Raw genomic sequence first — 6,313 nt, forward strand, 5'->3', positions numbered from 1 at the left:
AAGATATAGAGCAAGACGGACAATTTTAGCTCAAATTTAAGTGAAAATAGAAATAAATCTAGCAGCACCATAACTAAAGCGGGTAGATCTTAGTAGGCAAATGCCCTCTACGCCGCCTACAAATTTCATTTACTGTTGGTTATGTACCGATCGGTTTATTCATATCTCTTAGACCATGTCAGATAGTAATAGATAAAATGCACTATATCACTTTTATTTAAGCTACCTTAAATTATAACGGATCGTTTTAACGTGTACTTTTAGAAAGTAGAAAGTATGTTAAGATTGAACAATGTGATATGAATACTGTATGACTGTTAAGATTTTCATAGGTAGATTTTGAACGATAAATGCATGTTTTGACTGTAGGTATAATACTTACTTTATGTCCTAAATAATCATAAAATATTGTCTCTCTTAAAAAGTTGTATACCTACACCATTTATTTGAAGTAAGACGCAATGTGCCAGAATATAGGTGCGATTTTGCCTGAAATAAAGTGACAGATGTTAATATTGACAGTGTGATGTGGTATTGGATGAATCCAAAAGGCTTATACTAGGTACTTTCTGTCACTCACACTATTCAAATGTTCACATCAAAGAAGCAGGTATAGAGAGCTTATCCTCAATTCGTATTTATTCATACTGAAAACTATAACGTATAGCTAGTGCAGGGGCTCAGCACGGTTCCATTTTTTATCCACTATCACTATGCCCGTCACTTTCGCACTTACATACTTGTTAGAACGTGACAGGCATGGTGATAAATGATAAAAATGCGACCGTGCTACTAGGGCTGGATTACAATAGAAAGAAAATCCTTTCTTTATTGACAATTTGAGTAAAAGTTTGTAATACATAGGTACTACCTACATTTTTCAAATTTGCCGCCTTTTTCTACTGACAAGATCTGCTTGACCAAGTATATATCAATAATAGAGGTTATACTGAGCAACTTTTATTATGGGACCATCAATGAAGTCACGAAAAAAATTAATATTTTTGGCTGATCAGATGTCGATGTTTTCTATGGGAGAGCCAATATTTTTTCGTGATGTCGGGTATAAGTTGCTCATTACCTATTATTCAAATTGCAAAATTTAGGTAAGTGTAGAAAATAGCCTGTTATTACCTACAGTGTAGAAGTAGAACACTAAACGAACTTCACGATATAGGCACTTAGGTAAATCACTTTCAACATATTCACGTTAAACGGACTTAAGAGCTCCTAACTCCTAACCGAGCCGAGGACACGTAAGTACATAATGAGATGCCCGTGAATATACTAAATATGCTTCGATAGTACTCAAGTGGCATGAAAATGTGGAGTATTCCGATTTGTTGACGTGGAATAATCGAGAAGCAATTTTTGTAATGTCGAGAACTAAAGAGACCCTCGTATTAAGTACCATTTACGCTACTATACGCGCGTATAGGTACTTATTTTACGATTTTATTAGCAGTATTCGAACTTTGAATAGTTATTTGTTTTATATGAGGGCAAAGTTGTTGTTTAACCCCTCGATATCTGAGTAAGCGAAATATTACAATTTCAACTTCAACTTCAACATTTATTCAGCAAAAAACTTGTCAAGTGATAACCCCGTGCCGACACTCACAGCTTGGTCATAAAACTGCGGCGCGCAAAGAAGATTCACGGTTCGTGCGCGGTTATAAGTTTCAATTTTGCTTGCAGGCGGCGATATAGGTGTAATTTTATACCTAAACCTGACTTTTGTGAAGGGGTGAATTTTCTGTACGGTAGTACTATTAATTCTGTGACAAGGGCACTTTTACACGTCAACATTGAATTTACATACAAGCAAAAAATATATAATAATACATCAAAAATTATTAAATACAACTACAACTACCAGACTAACGTAATACAATTACTTAGAGATGTACAAGGTCTCTTAATGTCGAATTACATAAAAAAACTATAATAATAATATTAAAATAAAAACAAAACAGATACATGGAAAAAAAATCTAAACTTATTTAGAGGTGTAAATGTTTCAAGTGTCAGAACTAAAAAATAACATAGTTTATCAAATTATCCTTAGAGTTGTATAGGGTCTCCAAGAGTCAGAATCCTGTATGATTAACACATTACGAGAAAAAAAAAACATACGAGAACCGAATGAGGCGTCTCACTGAAATTAAATTAAAAAATAAAGTTACTAAATATATTCGTGTTAGCTTAAACAGACCCGTCTCCACAAACAGCACCCGTTCTACACGTTGCACAGTCTAACCTAATCTAACCTAACTCTAGGAATAATTTGTGAGGTCAAGCGGAAAGATGTCAATTTAAGGCTAATACGGTTCTGAATTGGCTCCCTTTTGGCTTTTTTTGCCTTTTGCAAAGAACATATTAAAGTTTATAGAACCCTACTATACAGATTTTTGGTATAGAACCCTAAAACCTGACCTAAAAACCGACTTATGTACCTAACTTTTTAATTTTTGTCACCTAATTTAGTTGTATCGTTAGTATATAAATAACGAATTTGGAGTAAATATTGTACATTAATAAATTGCTCTTTTACTAATTGCTAATTAAGTCGTTAAGTCAGGTTAAGTTAATTAGGTTAATGGAACATTTTAAAGCCGTGTTGGAATCCGTACAAGTTTTACAAGACTTGATTTATATTTTTTTAATTACCTAACTTTAGATTATGTTAGGTCAGTTTAATTACTTTTCTATCGGAAACTGCCATTCATTTTAGAATTCCATTTTTAAGAACAGAATACAAAAGCTTTTGCAAGACCAAATACAACATTATATGAAATCACACAAAGAAATAAGAATGTTACGTGCAGTTGTAGGTACCTTTGGGCCGCTCTACTGTAAAATCTGGATTTTGCACTTGTATACTCACGAGGTATCGATTCGATAAAGTCGCAGTAGGTAATTATTACTGCGTTGTAATACTTCAGATGTAATTAGGTAGAGTCGAATTCATTCAAAAACATCTTTACAAGCCAACTTTCTAAAAATAATTTATCTTAATACCTTTAAACGAGGAATTCGATGGAATTTGCCATGTAGGTCATCTCTGGGAAAACGCGCATTTTTGAGTTGGAGTCCCAGATATTACGTCTTTAAGACACAACAATAAGGTCGTGTTATAATATCGGTCGCGATATTATATTTTTGGGACGTTGGTTTGTAATAGTTATTTTCGATACAAGTGCGAAAAAGAGGAAATTCGAAACGAGTGGCGATAAATTAAAACACGACCGAAGGGAGTGTTTTAAATCGACACGAGTTGCGAATTACTTATTCGCACGTGTATCGAACAACGTTTTACAGTACATATGGCACTTTAAAGTTTCGACATACGCACGAAAAGTGCTATTATACGCACTAGTGCGGAAAAGTAGCCCCATATGTACTGTAAAGATTTTTGTGAACTCGACCGTGCCTCAGTCGTGTGGTCTTAGAATCCCAAAAAAAAACACATTTTAATATGTAAGTACAGATATTACTGAATCGCGATTAGAAAGGGATTGAGATAGCTGTCAATCCATATTGATTTTGACGTAAGTGTATGGAAATCTGTTATTTCTAATCCCTTTCTGATCGCGGCATGGTAATATAGTGCATACTTAGGTACCTACCTTATTATTTTCCTTCGTATTTTCACGGAAACATACGAACGTGTGTTGCTATTTCAATCAGTCTCGGCACAAAAAATACTAAGGTTGATTGAAGTAGCATGACATTTCATATGAACGTTTCCGAGAAAATACGAGGGAAACAATTATGCACTACACCTAATACAACGCGACTACGCGATTATCGCAAGTTCGCGCAAATTTTACTCGCGTGCGAAGGCGCGATCAAACATAGGTATTGAACTTGAATAAGGTGTCCGGTGTCCTGATTGACAATCGCGCGGCTCGACCCTTTCCCCCTTTATTCATAAAACTTTTCGGGCCTTATTTAGTTAAAAAAATATGTTTTATCCCTTTCTTACAAATACATAAGACAAAATGACAGATAAAGATAAACGATTAATAACTAATTCAGGTCAGTAACGCGTTTATGAATAGACAGTGCGAGTAGATGAATAAAATACCGCGTAGTTATAATATTATCGAAAGTCACAAAGTACCTTTTTGGTAGAATTATTTATAATCTAGTCCAGGTAAAAAATTCTAATACACATCGCTGTTCAAACTAACTCATTTACCTAATTGAGAAACGGACTAGAAACTGCCGCCCCCATTATTTATAGTGTTTTAAAATTATTCATAGCCTCTCTTGTTGTGTCCCATCATCCAAAAGATAAGTGTCGAGTCAAAAGTGAGTAGCAATAGGTACAATTTTGGTTTTGTTTCTCATGTAACGTGAGTTTTACTAAATTTTTCTGGTCATTGCTCGTCCGACTCAGGCACGTACGGGCAAAGGTGTGACCGAGTTCTGAAAATCTCTTTCGCGTATACGGAAGTTACGGAACCAGCTAAATATAGTTATCCTTAAGTCAACTTAACCTGTTAAAGAGATTTCCCGAAAATCAACACAAACTCTCAAGGTTATGCAGTCTGTCTTTTGATGTTGCTAATAACAGTAATAATCAAAGATAAATACCAGAAGATTAATAACGGACGGACTTTGAATTAATAGCTTGCAACTCACACGGGATTGACGTAAATTTTCTTTGATGATAGAGGGCTACAGAAACATCGAATTGAAAATGGAAATTTTGTTATCTTCCTCTCTACTCTTATAGCGATAGAGAAGCAGATAGCGGAGTTTCAATTTCCGCGGTTTCCGATTCATTCTTGTTTATAAAATTTATTAAATACTTATCGCGTTGTATTTTTGCGTCACTTTCATTTAATTTGGTAGTGGAAAGAAATGTATATGTAACACGAATATGTTAAGCCAATTAGGTACGCAATATGTATTATTGGAATAAGAATACCTTAGATCTGAAGGTTTCACTGTATGTTGAATGTAATTTTTTCATTGAATTGTAAATAGAATTGCGTAGCTTACTTGAGTATCTACGGTATTTTTTATATAACATACTATAATAATATGTATTCACTTGTACTATATGTACTCAAATGATAGGTAAGTATATTTTATTTTCACCGACGTAGGAATCTAGGGTAGGTATCTAATCTTTACGCTCAAAATGAGCATAAAATACTATTGTGAAAATAATCTTAAAGTGGAATTCTCGATGTCAAACATAGTTATTAAATGTCTTCAAGTAGAAAAAACTGCCTAATTATAGAGATTAATAAAATGTTTTGAATGTTAATCTTCGTTTTTATCAACAAAATCCCAAGAGCCCGATTTAGTTTTAACACCTTTTTATGGTTTTGATATACGATCGTCTTTTAGTGATTGGCGTGCATCGTGCTCACTTTCAGGCGTGGCTCACTCCGTGATTTCGTCGCGTCGCTACAAGTACATGCGGCCCACACCAATTTTGGTGTCTAGCCATAGTAGTTGCCGCGCGGCGCGCACCGCTACGGAATGGACGCCTGCTCGCCCTTGCGCTACCTAGCGGTCATATATATCTGTCGTAATAGACGCGTTTTGTTAGAGAGTGAGGGCCCGATTCCGATTTTGTAATAGATATCTATTAGACATCGCCAAGATACGATAACGATATGTTTAAGATCTAACCTGTCAAATTTGACATTTCCGCGATTCTGGAGATACTTTTGAACGATTTCCACAAGATATTACTTAGAGATCTAATTCACATCTAATAGATATCTAACACGATCTATCGTAAAAGTGACATTGGTTGCCCGAATTGCGCTGCAAAAGAGAACTAGTTGAAATCTAAACTATAACGTATCTAGAATGGATCTAGTACGTGTCGTCTCTTGTGAATATCTTGAAGTTCGAATACGGCAGTGAATCTTTCGTAGGTACCTAGTACTATTATTTATTCAGTGCTTCAGCCGTCAGCGGCGTGACTAGCGTGAGCGATCTTCAAGGTCGTATCAAAAGATCACAAACTTATCAAGTTGGTAAATCTGAATTGGTCCGTCCGTTTACAGGTACAGTGGGACGTTCTATAAACAGAGCTGTTATAAATTTAACACATAGTCCCTTTAATTTAACAATAGGTCAAGTAGTTATAAATCCTGGTCCACGAGTTCCTGAACTCTTATAACTATGTCTTGTTTGTTGTTCAAAAGAAAGCGTTAGCGCAAAAATAAAAGGACTTGCCATAGGGCACTTTCTAAGAGCTGAGGCTGCTGAGGGCGTACCTCGAACCGTGGCGTTCGACGTGTTGCCTCCCTGTCACACTTACGAACGAATTCACTAGTGC

The sequence above is a fragment of the Cydia amplana genome, chromosome 7, assembly GCF_948474715.1.
Source record: "Cydia amplana chromosome 7, ilCydAmpl1.1, whole genome shotgun sequence".
Taxonomy (NCBI): Eukaryota; Metazoa; Arthropoda; class Insecta; order Lepidoptera; family Tortricidae; genus Cydia; species Cydia amplana.